Source organism: Triticum aestivum, chromosome 4B (genome assembly GCF_018294505.1).
Source record: "Triticum aestivum cultivar Chinese Spring chromosome 4B, IWGSC CS RefSeq v2.1, whole genome shotgun sequence".
Lineage (NCBI taxonomy): Eukaryota > Viridiplantae > Streptophyta > Magnoliopsida > Poales > Poaceae > Triticum > Triticum aestivum.
The window spans coordinates 191,152,432-191,168,540 of record NC_057804.1 but is presented as its reverse complement, the minus strand read 5'-3'; positions in this window follow the sequence as shown (position 1 = coordinate 191,168,540).

The following is a 16,109-nucleotide window of genomic DNA, read 5'->3' as shown; positions in this document are numbered from 1 at the left end:
CCCATCTGTCCTCTATTGTTCGGCGGTCGGGTCTCTTCCTCGTCGTCGCTATGTAGCCCCTTGTCGCTGTTTTCGGCAATTAACTTGCCTGCCTGCTTGAACACCCAACAGTCCCTATTGGTGTGGTTAGCTGGCTTTTCAGGGGTGCCATGTATCTGGCACAAGCGGTCGAGAATTCGGTCCAAATTGGATGGACCCTGAGTTGTTCTTTTGAATGGCTTTTTCTGTTGACCGGGTTTAGATCCTCTGAATCCGGCATTGACTGCCGTATCCTCACTATTATCGCCGTTAATGCGGTGTTTGTTTTTGTTGCGACGCGACCTGCCACTACGGTCCTTGATATCCGGACTGCCAGAATTTTTGTTGAGGTTGTTGCTGCGTGCTAGCCAGCTGTCCTCACCCGCACAGAAGCGGTCATGAGTGATGTAAGGGCTGCCATGGATTTGGGCTTTTCCTGTCCCAGGTGTCGGGCAAGCCACTCGTCGCGGATGTTATGCTTGAAGGCCGCGAGGGCCTCGGCATCCGGACAGTCGACGATTTGGTTTTTCTTGGTTAAGAACCGTGTCCAGAATTGTCTGGCCGATTCGTCTGGCTGCTGAATTATGTGGCTTAGGTCATCTGCATCTGGTGGTCGCACGTACGTGCCTTGGAAGTTATCGAGGAATGCGGCTTCCAGGTCCTCCCAACTCCCGATTGACTCTGCTGGCAAGTTGTTAAGCCAGTGTCGGGCTGGTCCTTTATGTTTGAGTGGGAGATATTTGATGGCGTGGAGATCGTCTCTGCGGGGCATGTGGATGTGGAGGTGATAGTCCTCGATCCAGACCGCGGGGTCTGTTGTGCCATCATAAGATTCAATATTGATGGGTTTAAACCCTTCTGGGATTTGATGATCCATTACCTCATCTGTGAAGCACAGTGGGTGTGCGGCGCCTCTGTACTGGGCGATATCGCGATGGAGCTCAAAAGAGCTTTGTCTGTTGTGTTCGGCCTGGCCGGACTTACTGTGTCCGGGGTGACGGTGATCGTCACGTATCGTGGGGCGCCCACGTGATCCATAGATCGATCTTGATTGTCTTGCCTTATCCTCCAGTATGTCGTGCAGGTCCGGAGTGTTCCCCTGTGGCCTTGTGCTTTTGGAGCGATGCCGGGGTACGGTTCTAGTGAAGGGCCTTGAGGCCTCTCTGTTGTGACCACGGGGTGGTCGATCAGCCGTATTGTCTCTTGGTGAAGCGGGATCATATGCCTCCACCTCTAATCGGGGGAGCAGCTTACGTTTGGGGTAGCTTTTGGAGGGGCGTTCGAGTTCATGCTCTTCGGCCACGAGGACTTCGGTCCATCTGTCGGCTAGCAGATCTTGATCAGCTCTAAGTCGCTGCTGCTTTTTCTTGAGGTTGTTTGCCGTGGCCATAAGCCTGCGTTTGAAACGCTCCTGTTCGACGGGATCCTCAGGCACGACGAATTCGTCGTCGTCGAGGCTTGCCTCGTCTCCGGAGGGAGGCATATAGTCCTCTACCTCTTCTTCGGCCGCTCTCTCATGAGGGCTGGCGTCCCCCTCCTCCTGTGCTGGATCTTGCTGGAGTGGGTTGTCTTTGGCGCTATCCGGTGTATTATTGTCTCCGGTGCCGGAATCCTCATTCTTGCTATGGCGGGATTTAGAGCGGCGCCGCTGACGCCGACGCTTGGGCTGTTTCTTGGAGGGGTCATCCTCCACTATTCCTTCACCGTTCCCATCCTTTGGGATATCCACCATGTATATGGTGTATGAAGAGGTGGCTTTCCAGTGCCCGGTGGGCGCTGGTTCTTGGTCGTCTCCGGTATCGTCGTCCATACCGTCGATGTCCTCAGAGTCGTAATCTAGCATGTCGGTTAGGTCGTCGACAGTGGCTACCAAGTGGGTGGTGGGTGGGCTCTGAATTTCTTCGTCGTCCGCATCCCTACCGTCCTGGCCGCAGTCCGGCCAGGCCTCTCCTGATAACGAGAGGTACTTTAGCGAACTCAAGATGTCACCAAAAGGTGAGTGTTGAAAGATGTCCGCCGCGGTGAACTCCATGATCGGCGCCCAATCGAATTCGACTGGAGGGGGTGCGGGAGGTCCGGAGTCCGGCAAGGAGTCCGGCACCTCGGAGTCACGAGCTTCATGGGGGACAAGATCGGTGTTCGGCTCTATCGCCGTAGAGGTTGCAGCCCCCAAGGTGGTGTCTAGCCATCCATCCTTGGTCTGCGCAGCCGGCTCCGAGTCTAAGATCGGAGCGGGTTCGAGTGCGGCCTCCAGGGTACTGTCCGGCTGCAGAGCTAAATCATGCCCATCGTGACAGTATGGCACGCTCGGCTGTGGCTCAAATCCGTCGAGGATCAAGTCCCCGCGGATGTCAGCCGCGAAGTTCAAACTTCCAAATCTGACCTGACGGCCAGGGGCGTAGCCTTTGATCTGCTCTAGCTGGCCAAGCAAATTGGCCCGCAGTGCGAAGCCGCCGAATACGAAGATCTGTCCGGGGAGGAAGGTCTCACCCTGGACTGCATCGTCGTTGATGATCGAAGAAGCCATCAAGCCTATCGGTGACAACACAGAGGAACTCTCAATGAAAGCACCAATGTCGGTGTCAAAACCGGCGGATCTCGGGTAGGGGGTCCCGAACTGTGCGTCTAGGCGGATGGTAACAAGAGACGAGGGACACGATGTTTTTACCCAGGTTCGGGCCCTCTTGATGGAGGTAAAACCCTATGTCCTGCTTGATTAATATTGATGATGTGGGTTACAAGAGTAGATCTACCACAAGATCAAGGAGGCTAAACCCTAGAAGCTAGCCTATGGTACGATTGTTGTTCGTCCTATGGACTAAAGCCATCCGGTTTATATAAACACCGGAGAGGGCTAGGGTTACACAGAGTCGGTTACAATGGTAGGACATCTACATATCCGTATCGCCAAGCTTGCCTTCCACGCCAAGGAAAGTCCCATCCGGACACGGGACGAAGTCTTCAATCTTGTATCTTCATAGTCTTGGAGTCCGGCCGATGATGGTAGTTTGGCTATCCGGACACCCCCTAGTCCGGGACTCCCTCAGGGGGTGCCTGAGCATCACGACTCATGGGCTCTTACTGGCTCTCCAGCCCTCACACCCTGGCCTTGACCCACAGCATCACAACCTACCATACCAGCGGCGGCTGAGCTAGCTCGAGGGCCGGGACCTGAGGACGTAGAGCATTTGCATTCTAACCACCTTGCAGGAATGTACCACCGATAAAGGCTTAGAGCCAGGCGCAACCCGCCTCGAGGTAGGGCCCCGTGGGTCTCGCGCTAGCTCATGGGTGCCCAGATACACCTCTCCTAGTCCTACCGTGCCAGCCATGTGTCAGGGCGGGGTTGTACACGCCCCGGGGGCTCCTCCCAGAGGGGAGCCCCCCTCCCACGCACCAGTGGAAGCACCATGCTCCGCGCTGGCTGATGACACTGCCGAGGAGCGGCTATGCCCGTACACATACGAAAGCGCTATGCTCCGCGCTGGTGATAAACAACTGAGGGCAGCCCACGGCTGCGTCAACCTCACGGAGCCCAGAGCTCAGTGTCTGGCCTCATCGCAACACCTCCCCTCGGGAGCATCGCGCGAGGGGGCTAGACACAGGGGCTGCACCCGGGCCACGCCCGAGCACACGCCACCCAGCCAGGTCCCTTGGACCTGGTCGTCGCACGTCCCTCCCCGAGCGGAGCCAAGGTATGAAGACCCATTTGAGCATCAAGGGGGACTCCTGAGCATCGCAACTCAGGAGCCTAACTAGTCACGTAGCCCCTCACCCCTTAGTTCCAAAAGGCTAACGGCGGTTGAGGTATGTGCGGGGCCGGGCCCTGCCGACCTAGAACAACAAATCCTCTCCTTCACCTCCTCCCTATTTTTTGTTTGCTCGTCAAGGGGGACTCCTGAGCATCGCGACTCAGGAGCCTAACTTGCCACGTAGCCCCTCACTCCTTGGTCCCGTCCTGGTGATCCGGTCGGGGCTAACGGCGGCTGAGGTACGCGCGGGGCCAGGCTCTGCCGACGTAGAACACAAGCAAAAAGGAAGCAAATCGCAAAATCTAGCAAATATTACAGACCATAAATTGTTCTCAAAATACCAGACACAAATTTAAACGCCTCCACGAAGCATGGTGCATGTTGCAGGAATCAAAGCAGGAGAAAGGCTGTGAGAAGATCACCTGAGGGAGTCCTGGACTAGGGGGTGTCCGGATGGCCGGACTGAGACCTTTGGCCGGACTCCCGGACTATGAAGATACAAGATTGAAGACTCCGTCCCGTGTCCGGATGGGACTTTCCTTGGCGTGGAAGGCAATCTTGGCGATACGATATGAAGATCTCCTCCCATTGTAACCGACTCTGTGTAACCCTAGCCCTCTCCGGTCTCTATATAAACCGGAGAGTTTTAGTCCATAGGACGAACAACAATCATACCATAGGCTAGCTTCTAGGGTTTAGCCACTCCTATCTCGTGGTAGATCTACTCTTGTACTACCCATATCATCAATATTAATCAAGCAGGAGTAGGGTTTTACCTCCATCGAGAGGGCCTGAACCTGGGTAAAAACATCGTGTCCCTTATCTCCTGTTACCATCCGCCTAGACGCACAGTTCGGGACCCCCTACCCGAGATCTGCCGGTTTTGACACCGACATTGGTGCTTTCATTGTGAGTTCCTCTGTGTCGTTGCCTTTAGGCCCGATGGCTTCTTCGCTCGTCAATCGCGATGCGGTCCGGGATGAGACCTTTCTCCCCGGACAGATCTTCGTATTCGGCGGCTTCGCACTGCGGGCCGACTCGTTTGGCCATCTGGAGCAGATCGAAAGCTATGCCCCTGGCCATCAGGTCAGGTTTGAAAGCTTAAACTACACGGCCGACATCCGCGGGGACTTGATCTTCGACGGATTCGGGCCACGACCGGGCGTGCCGCACTGTCTTGATGGGCATGATCTAGCTCTGCCGCCGGACAGTGACCAGAGCGCCGCTCAGGTGTTCTCTCCGACCATTAGTTCGGAGCCGACTGCGCTAGCCAGGGACGGACGGTTGGACGCCGCCCCAGGAGCCGCAATCTCTGCAGCGATAGAGCCGAATACCAGCCAAGTCCTTTGCAAGGCCGATAACTCCAAGGTGCCGGACTCCATTCCGGACTCTGAATATTCCGCACCCCTTTCGATCGAACTCGATCGGGCTCCGATCATGGAGTTCACCGCCGCGGACGTCTTTCAGCACTCGCCCTTTGGTGATATCTTAAATTCGCTAAAGTCCCTCTCTTTGTCGAAAGAACCCCGGCCGGACTATGGTCGGGGTGGTTGGGATGCGGACGACGAAGTTCGAACCCCACCCACCACCCACTTGATAGCCACTGTCGACGATCTAACCGACATGCTCGATTTCAACTCCAAAGGTATCGACGGTATGGACGCCGATAAAGGAGATGATCAAGAACCAGCACCTATAGGGCGCCGGAAAGCCACCTCATCATACGATGTATGCATGGTGGACACATACAACAGAAATGACAACGAGGACCAAAAGGATGCGGCCAGGGATCGCTCCCCCGAAAAATAATCAAAGCAGTAGCATAAGCGCAAGGCCAAGCCCCACCTGGACAAAGACCCAGCCATAGAGCAGGGTGACTCAACGGACGATGAACATGCCATCGAGCATCCGTCCAAACAGGGCGGACAATCTGAACAACCAATCCCCGGGAAAGATAATAGCCCGGACGACCTCACACCAGATAAATTGCTGGGACATCAGAACCTCCACCAAAGGCTCGTCGCCACTGCATGCAGCCTGAGAAAGCAGAAGCGGGGGCTCAAGACAGCAGAAGATGCACTCAGGATCAGATGGGGTAAAGTACTCAATACCGCACACAAGTACGGCAGTAGTCGCCACACAAAGAGCTATCCGAAGCAGAAACTACTACCGGAATTTGACGAAGAGGCCATAAAGCCCCCACAGTCAAAAAATAAGGAAGCCACAAGGTCGGATAGACGACCCTACGATCAATCTCACGCATCAAAGGACGCCGCACTCAATATGGTGCGCGATCCGTCCAAGAATTTGCATTAGAAAACTGGCCCAACCAGATCCATCTATAGGCCAAGAAAGCAAGCTCCAATGAGTGACGCAACGCAAAAAATACCCAAACACCGCGACACGCCTAAATACAGGGGCGCCGCACACCCCCTATGTTTTACCGATGAGGTGCTGGACCATGAATTCCCAGCCGGATTCAAGCCAGTGAACATAGAAGCATACGACGGAACAACAGACCCTGGAGTCTGGATCGAGGACTACATCCTCCACATACACATGGCCAGAGGAGACGACCTCCACGCCATAAAATACTTACCCCTTAAGCTCAAAGGGCCAGCCCGGCATTGGCTTAAAAGCCTTCCCGAAAACACCATGGGAAGTTGGGAAGTGCTTGAGGATGCTTTCCGGGCAAATTTTCAAGGGACCTATGTCCGGCCCCCGGATGCAGATGATTTGAGTCATATAACTCAGCAGCCCGGAGAGTCAGCCCGGAAGCTCTGGAACAGATTCCTTATCAAAAAGAATCAGATAGTCGACTGTCTGTACGCAGAGGCCCTAGTAGCTTTCAAACATAGCATCCGAGACCAATGGCTCGCCAGACACCTCGGCCAAGAAAAGCCGCGAACAATGGTCACGTTAACAAGCCTCATGACCCGCTTCTGTGCAGGAGAGGATAGCTGGTTGGCAAGAAGCAGCACCACCGACCCGAATACGTCCGAACCCAAAGATGGGAACGGGAAGCCGCGCCATAACAAAGGACCATGCCGGATAAAGGACAACAGCCTGATGAGCACGGCAGTAAACGCCGGATTCAAAAGCTCTCGGCAAAATCAGAAAAAGCTACCCCCAAAATACGATAGGGACGAGCTATCCAACCTCAACAAAATTTTGGACAAAATATGTCAAATCCACAACACTCCGGGGAGACCTGCAAACCATACCCACAGAGATTGTTGGGTCTTTAAGCAGTCCGGCAAGCTCAACGCCGAACACAAGGGGCTCAACACACCAAGCGAAGATGACGATGCACCCCACGAGCAGAACATCGGAGAACAAAAGAAGTTCCCACAAGAAGTCAAGACAGTAAATGTACTTCATGTGACGAAAGGGAAGAGCAGAACGGCACCTACAAAGACACGCGCCGTACAGCCAGCCCCGGAGGAGCAACCCCACAGGTTGTTACAACCAATCACCTTCGATCATCAGGATTACTCCAGAGGAGACCAGAACGCAGGCTGGACTGCCTTGGTCGTAAATCCAATTATTAACGGACTCCAATTTACAAACGCCCTTATGGACGGCGGCAGCGACTTGAACCTGTTATATCAGGATACAGTCCGCAAACTCGGGGTAAACCCAGTTGTAATCCACCTCGGCAACACTTCCTTTCAAGGAGTAACACCAGGTTCGGATACCCCAAGTATGGGTTCCCTTACGTTAGAAGTCACGTTCGGATCACCCGACAACTTCCGAAGCGAAAAGCTAACATTCCACATCACCCCATTCGTAAGTCGCTATCAAGCGCTACTGGGACGTGAAGCTTTTGCCCGCTTTAACGCAATACCGCACTACGCATCCCTTACACTTAAAATGCCCGGCCCAAAGGGCATCATTTCATTACAAGGGAACATAAATTGACCCCCAAAGTACAGGCAGGGGTGCGGCTGCCTAGACAGCCGCCCACAAATCCAGCCCTACTATCCCGGACACGGCTCGACGAGTCCGGAGTCAACATGCTTAAATAGCCGCATACCCTCGTGCAAGGGGCTCCGTGTGCTCACGCCCGGAGACAATACGGCCCAACTCTTGCTCCAACTATATTTTATTTATTTCGATATAGATTTCTCGCACGCTTATTTTTTACTAAGTTCCTCTCTTTCGCAGACGAACATCGTGCTACGCCCGTCCAGGATACGGCACAACGGAGACACATGCGCAGACGTGCAGCAGGGACCCGTTTCAAGGATTCTTTTTAGATTAAGACCCTGCGTAAAGCTTTTTTATTGTCTCTTGTTGATAGCATCCCCCGGTTTTCTCTATAGCCGAGGAGGAGGCTGGCGTCTTGGCATGTGGCCACGCCAGAATTTTTGCACGTACCTGGACACTAGGGGCTCTTTTACCAAGGGCTCTATTTCGGCCCATCTTCATAAAGACTGAATACCTTAGGGAGTGTTCGGCGTCGCGAGTTTGGCCTTATATGCATCAGCTCCGAATCATGTCTTTGGTCAAATGTTGGGTTTGCCCGGCTCCTGTGTTTTGCTGCCTTACATTCTGTTATATCAGCTAACGCGGCACCAGGAGAACTACTGCGATTGTGCCCCGGTTCGCCAGGTGAGCACCTCAGTAGAGAAAGCCGAAAACTGACTGTCATGATATAGCGAGAGACTGGTCAACCACTCGATGACTTTCGGAATCTTTCGGATTCCCCCGCATTAACGAAGGGCCGTTTCCCGGTCAGGCACACTCGTGCCCCGAATTCAGGCGAGCGCGGTGCCCCTAGGGGCTATTCAGTAGCCCCACTGTCAAACTCCTATGGCTAAGTGAAAGTGATAAAGCATTATAGTCCGGTTGCCTAGTTCGCCATGCCATCACCTCCTTTGTAGGACCAAGACGTTGGATTAAGTGTGAAAAGGCGCCTTTTTGCAAACACCCCCGCATTCTATGCGTGGGGGCTAAAGCCAATGACTGCCATCTTTCAGGTTATATACAAATATATACATTAAATGGCCGCACAGGAGGCATCATGATTCTTGCAAGCACAAGTATAAAAAAGCTTTTTTCATAAAAACACAATTCGTCTTACAAATAGTATAAGCTATTCGAACACAACATCCTTCAAGCACTGCGACTCTATTATACGAGCACCAGGAAGAACTTCCTCAAAATAGTGCTTGGCAGATACTCGGCTTCCGTCCGAATCCTGGGACGCAACAATACTGGCCTTCATATCTGCCCAGTATGTTTTGACACGGGCAAGAGCCATCTGTGCGCCCTCTATGCATGCCGACCTCTTCATTGCATCAGCATGCGGCACCGAACCAAGGAACTGCTGCACCAAGCCAAAATAACTCTTCGGCTCCGGCTTCTCCGGCCACAGACGACTCGCAACATACTTCATGGCGAGTCCGGATAATCTGTTCAGCTCCGCCCAGGCGGCTAAATGGTCGGATACTGACAGTGGGAATTTTGGATTGTGGTACTGCGACCAAAAAAGCTCTTCCAATTCATGGTCACCTCGGTTGCGGAAGTGTAGGGTCGCGTCCGCCGCACTTGCGGCCAAATCCAGATAAGCGTTTTCCGAACTCCACTACCGGTCTAATGGAGCATACTTGGGGTCTCCGAACTTCATCCGCAGCATATAAGGCTTCCCAGTCGTGATATCTCCGGCCTGACGCAGCTCCTCCTTCATCGCTCTCATGGCAGAGCGAGTATCCTTGGCTTCAGAAGTGATCTTTTCAAGATCCTTCTGAGACGCCCTATCTTCTTGTTCAAGAAATCTACAGCGGTCGGTAGCATCCTTAAATTTTATGGACATCTCGGCCATTTCCTTCTTGCTCTGGCAGTGAGCAGCCTGTTCGGCTTTTAGCTCTTCAGCCGCTTTAATGGCAGCCACATCACTCTTCCTTGCTTGCTCCTTTGCTCGGGCAAGCTCCGCCCGAAGGTTCTTCACGGCAGCAGCACCATCTACATAAAGCATATATAAGGCTCGAGCATCAAGCTCCTATTACTGGGTGTCTTTTGAGCATACCTTGAGCCTCGTCTAGCCGCTTATGTATAAGCGCAATGTCGGCATCTGCTACGTCAAGTTGCCGCTTTAGTTCGGCAGATTCATCAGTCCAGCTAGCCACCGAACGCCTCGCCACCTTCATGGAATAGGCGGCACATTATACCTAGGGTTATGATCCTCTGTGCACCGTCACTCTTGACGACACACAGAGTCTCAGGGGCTACTATTCATACAGGGCACATTTAATATGCGGCTCTACCAAAAGGTACACCTTTTTACATACCTCAAAGCCTGTTAATAAACTCCTTGCAGCCTCGTACAATCCGCCTTCCGTGGATGAAATCCTTCCAATCACCGTATCCATCAACATACAGTGTTCTTTTGAGATGGACGCCCTACTAAGCAGATCCTTCAGCCCCTCCACCGGCGCACAAGAGGGTGCCGGACTAGTCTGACGACCTTTCCCAGGGTTCGGACTTGAAAAAACCCTCTGGGACGATACCTCGGGGTCGCCAGCCTCGTGAGACGATGGAACAAGGGGAGGCGTTTCACTCTCTATCATCTCTGGACGAAGATCCCCTGAAGATGAGATCTGCTGAGAAGGGTTGAGATCCGAACTGCAAGATAATGTTTCGGTTATTTTCCTCAGGAATAAAACATGAATGTGATTCATTATGGAACCCCTCCCTTCACTTACGCCTCGGGGGAGAGCAGGTCCCCTTTAGGGGGCGATTCGGCTGGGGCGTTCTCCGGTGTCGAACCCTCTGACGAAGATTTCTTTCCCCGTTTTGAGGTTATCACCTCCGGGTCTTCAGAGGCAGTCCTTTTCTTTCCGTGGTCAGGAGAATTTTCGATTCTTCCCTTCCTAACGGCCTCCTTCATGGAGGCGGTAGCTCCTTGGTTCCCCCCTTTGCCTTCCACAAACGGCGCGGCCTCCAGCATCCTGGTTAGCATGGGCAAGGGGGCTGGACACCTGATAAGCTTTGCCTTCGCTATCCACTCTGTTCAAAGGGCAACTCTGCTAAAGGGTAGATTTGATAAAAATATAGATGGTGTGTTCAAATACGGGGCTACTTACTTTAGCATCTGGGCGGTTGCAGCTTAGACCTGCGTCCTCGGACAAATCCGGACACCTTGCTTGTAATCCGAAGAACAATTTGTACATCTCCATGGGTGTCATTCCCATGAAATGTTGTAGGACTCGTGGTCCCTCGGGATTGAACTCCCACAGGCGGAGAGGTCGACGTTTGCAGGGCAGTGTGCGGCGAATCACCATGACTTGCGCCACCACGGTCAGATTGATATCTCTTTCTAGGAGATCTCGAATACGGCCCTGCAGCAAGGGCACATCTTTTGGCGGCCCCCATATAAGTCCTTCATTAACCCATGACGCCAGCCGTGGTGGGGGACCCAAGCGAAAAGTAGGCGGTGCCACCCATGTGGTGCCCCTAGGGGCTGTGATGTAAAACCAGTCCCGTTGCCATAAGTCGAGCTCCTCTTGAAAAGAGCCTTCGGGCCATGGAGCGTCGTCCATCTTGCTTATTATAGCCCCTCCGCACTCAGCGTGCTGCCCCTCGATCATTTTCGGTTCCACTTTGAAAGTTTTTAGCCACAATCCGAAGTGAGGGGTGATATGGAGGAAGGCTTCGCACACGACAATGAATGATGAGATCTGGAGGATGGACTCCGGAGCTAGGTCGTGGAACTCCTGCCCGTAGTAAAACATAAGCCCCCTCACAAAGGGATCGATCGGGAAGCCTAGTCCCCGAAGGAAGTGAGATGAGAACACCATGCTTTCACCAGGCTGGGGAGCGGGAACAGCTTGCCCTTGAGTAGGCAGTCTATGCGAGATTTCGCCGGTTAGATACCTGGCATCTCTCAGCTTTCGCACATCTTCTTCCGTAATGGAGGAAGGCATCCACCGGCCTTGAGGGTCAGAGCCGGACATCTTCGAAGGTCCGAAGCGCCTAAAACTAGAGCTATGGGTGTTGGAACTCGAAGCGAGGGGTGGATTTGATTGGTTTAAGAACAAGGGAGCCGGGCCTTGGTTCCTTTATAAAGGAGGTGAATACCAAGAGCCCTCCCCGTAACCGTTTGAGACTTGCTTTCAATTAGGGAGTCATACCTAAGTCACGGTTGGGTTACCCACGCCCGTATTGATGAGAATCCCGGAATAAGGGGACATGATCTCTGCTTTGACAAGACGTGCCAAGAAAACTGCCTCGCTGAATGCGCTGAGGTGGAACAATAAAATGAATAAGAGCCTGGCCGTGGCATGATGTCACTCCGCGGAATACGTCAGCAGATCCGATTGATACAAATATTATTCTCTCTATGATGGAATGTGGAACTTATTTTGCAGAGCCGGACACTACCCTGGTGTTCAACATCTTCTATGGAATATTTGGAGGAGGAACCCGCCCTGCAATGCCGAAGACAACTTGCGCGCCGGACTCGTCATCATTGAAGCCTGGTTCAGGGGCTACTGAGGGAGTCCTGGATTAGGGGGTATCCGGATGGCCGGACTGAGACCTTTGGCCAGACTCCCGGACTATGAAGATACAAGATTGAAGACTCTGTCCTGTGTCTGGATGGGACTTTCCTTGGCGTGGAAGGCAAGCTTGGCGATACGATATGAAGATCTCCTCCCATTGTGACCGACTCTGTGTAACCCTATCCCTCTCCGGTGTCTATATAAACCGGAGAGTTTTAGTCCGTAGGACGAAGAAAAATCATACCATAGGCTAGCCTCTAGGGTTTAGCCACTCCGATCTCGTGGTAGATCTACTCTTGTACTACCCATATCATCAATATTAATCAAGCAAGAGTAGGGTTTTACCTCCATCGAGAGGGCCCGAACCTGGGTAAAAACATCGTGTCCCTTGTCTCCTGTTACCATCCGCCTAGACACACAGTTCGGGACCCCCTACCCGAGATCCGCCGGTTTTGACACCGACATCACCCCTGGGCTGCGCCACCGCTCGTGGTGGAGTCGCGCTTGTCAGCCTCACCTCCAGGAGCTGCGGGGCCGGGAGTGCCTCGCTTGGGCACAGTGTTGAAGGCGCGGAACTTCGACAGTAAGGCCTCTGCTCGACCCTTGACGGCTTCAGCAGCAGTGGTGGAGCGCTTGGCGTCCACGGGCTCCAGCAGGTCGTCAAGGTCGACGTCGGGGTTGCGGAGGTAGACGTGGCTGATCCGCGTCAGCGCTGCGGAGGAGAGGACGTGAGCCTCGACTTCAGCCATGGGGCCGATGCCGATAACGACTTCTTCAAGCGCCTCAACGAGGAAGGGAACCAGATTAGCAGGGCCTTCCTTGGCTCCGGACAACGGCTTCTCTAGGCCACCGTCATATAGCGTTTTCAGCGCTATGCGGGCCCTCTTCTCATAGAGCGCGAAGGCGGCATGGTCCTCGGCTAAGACCTTTGCCTCGGCATCCAGTTTGACCCTCTCCGCCTTCAGCGCCTGCTCCAGCGTCTTCAGCTGGTCGCGGTCGGCTGACAGTCCGGCATCGCGCTCCTTGACAGCAGCCTCCCGAGCTTTCATCTCCTCCTCCTTCACCTGGCGGTTGCGAACCTCCTTGGCTAGCTTAGCACATAGCCCTTCCAGCTCACCCTCTAGCGTCTCGCAGCGGCCCTTGACGATCGAAGCATCCTTCAGCGCTGCGTCACGGGCGGCAATGGCCTAGGAGGTGGCTTCCTTCCCCCCTCGGAAGCCGTCACGGCCTGGCTCAGCGCCGCTCGGATGGAGGCGTCAGAACTAGTCTAGTTGGAGACCAACTCCAGGCGCCCGGCCACCAGGCGGGAGTCCATGCTCCGGAGATCCTCCTGTAGCCGACTCAGTTGATCGGCGGCATGATCCAAGGAGGTGGAGGAAGCAGAGGAGACGGGAGCCGGCGGAGTACGAGGAGAGGACGGCAGCGTGATCATGGCTTGGGAGGAAGGGACTCCCGAGCCTTGGCCAACATTGCGGCAACATCAAGCGCAGGCACCTCCAGAGCAAGCGGGGCCACGGGGGCTGACTCCTCGCCGGAGCATCCCTGCCGGCCTCGCGAGGATGATCGGGTAGGGGACATGCGGGCCTCACTACCTCCCTTTCCCGCGAGTGAAGACGCGGCAGCGGCCAAGGAGCCCGTCCCAGGCGGGTCGCCGCATCTCCCTTTAGCCTCTTCGCCGCGGACAACATCCTGCCCAATAGAAGATGTCAGATCTCGACAGCAAAAGACGGGAGCAAGGCGGAATTCGAACACTTACTGATTGACTGCCGCGGGATCCCACGGACTCCGGCCAAGCTTGAAGCCTGAAAGCCTCTTGCGGGGCTCAGCCTCGGGAGGCCCAGCCGCAGGGGAAGGCCCGCCTGAAGGGCTAGAGCTGACTTCGGTCGATGCAAGGGCCGGGGTAGACCCTTGGGGGATCACCCCAGACCTGTCCTTCCTTGGGACCAGGGGCGCATCCTCCCCCCCCCTCGCATGGCGCCGGCATCGTCGTTGTCAGGCAAGGAGCAGAGGGCGCTGGACCTGTGCCAGGAGGAAGTCTCCCCCGTCCCCTCGAAGGTCGCCTCCGAGTCACGCTCCTCGTCCTCGTCGTCATCTCCCTCCTCTTCTCCGCTGGATTCACCAGAGGATAGGTTCACAGTCGCAGTCGCCGCCTGAGCCTCAGGATCCTCCGCTGGCACCAGGCCGACCCCGTCAAAGGTGGGCATGGCATCCACCACCAGCTCCTAGTCATCATGGAGGAACAAAGGGACCAGAGCATCCACCGGGCCTGCCACTTCCTATCCAACCAAGCAGCGGAGAGCCGCGGTCAAATCCTCGTCGCTCAGGGCGTCCAAGCTCAGGCGGAGGACGACATCCGCATCTGCGAGCCTCCACAGCGGGCGCGAGTGTGCCTGAAGAGGGGCCACCCGGTGCGACAAACTCCCTCAGGAGCGAGGCACCGGTCAGCTTAGCCGCCCTCAGACTGCCCGGCCTCAGGTCGGCGTTCATCTTCTCCAACACCAGCTTCGCCCGCCGGTCATCGAGCTTCACGCGGGACCACGCCTCAACGGCCTCAGGCTGCTTTGTCGGCAGCTCTAGCAGGGGGTTGCGGCGCCTGGCGTCCACCATGACCCACTTGCTCCGGAAGCCCTCGGCCCTCATCCCGGCCTTCGAGATGGTGTTGGACTTGGAGTACGCGACTAAACTCGCGCACACCGAGATATTGCTGCCAGAGACCCGGAGGGAGAAGAAGTGGTGCAGCAAGGCCACGGAGGGCACCACACCGACATGCGCCACATAGTAGTAGGCGAAGATCAACGAGAGGAGGATGGAGTTGGGGTGGATATGTAGAGCATGCAACTGATACTGGCGAAGGACGGAAAGGAAGAACTTAGAGAAGGGAGGAACCAGACCAGCGATGATGGTGTTCATGAAGAGGAGGTAGAAGGTGCTCCCCTTATCCTCCGGCCGGGCGGAGCCAAGTCGCAGCGCAGTCTCCCCCATCACGTTGATCTGCGACGCCACCATCTGGCGCGTGAGGGTGAGATTCTTCTCTGTCACGTTGGGGGAGACCAGAGCCAGCGAGTACCAGGCCGATGCGGCCCCAGCCGGGGTCCTGCGGGGCACCATTGCTCGCCGGGGGAGAAAGGATGCGGCAGATCTGAAGATTTTGGAAGCAGAAGGGCGAAGAGCAAGAAAGGGGATCTGGAGCAAGGAGAGCAAGAGTAATGAAGGTAAGGCTAACCCCAGATTAGCCTTTTGTCAGTTGAGCGATTGCCGAGGCAGCGTGGGGGAGCAAAGACTCCCACGTCCAATCAACCGCCATGCGGCGCCCAAGGCCGCAGGCTGATGGGGCCTACTGCACTCCGCACTTTCCCCTTTGCTTCTCTGCAAAGCCAAGTCCGAGCGTGCCTTGGGCCCGGGGGCTACTGTCGGTGTTCTGGGAACGGGGGTCCCCAGACTTGCCTGCCTACGGCCTGCGGCGTGGCTCAAGTGGTGGCCCAGTACGGCCCATCTTCATCAGCACAAGACTCAAGACCCTCGCGAGGGGCCAAGCCTCGTGGGGCGGACGACATGAGGCTTCCTCAGGAACGACCTCGCCAGGCAGGCCTGCGAGGAGGCGGAGAGATCAAGGCAGGGTACCTCGTGAGGTACTCGTGATGCAAGCCATGACGATCGAGACCAGGCGGGCGCCAGGCAGGCGCCGGCCCACGCAGTGTCCTTGTTTCCTCTTTGGTGCAAAGGGGCAAGCACAGACGTGGAGTACCGAGGCATCAGGCAAAGGTTGCCATTTCAGTGCCACGATACCGAGACCAACGGAGCGGCAGGATGGAGGTCACCGTGGAGCCCAAGACGG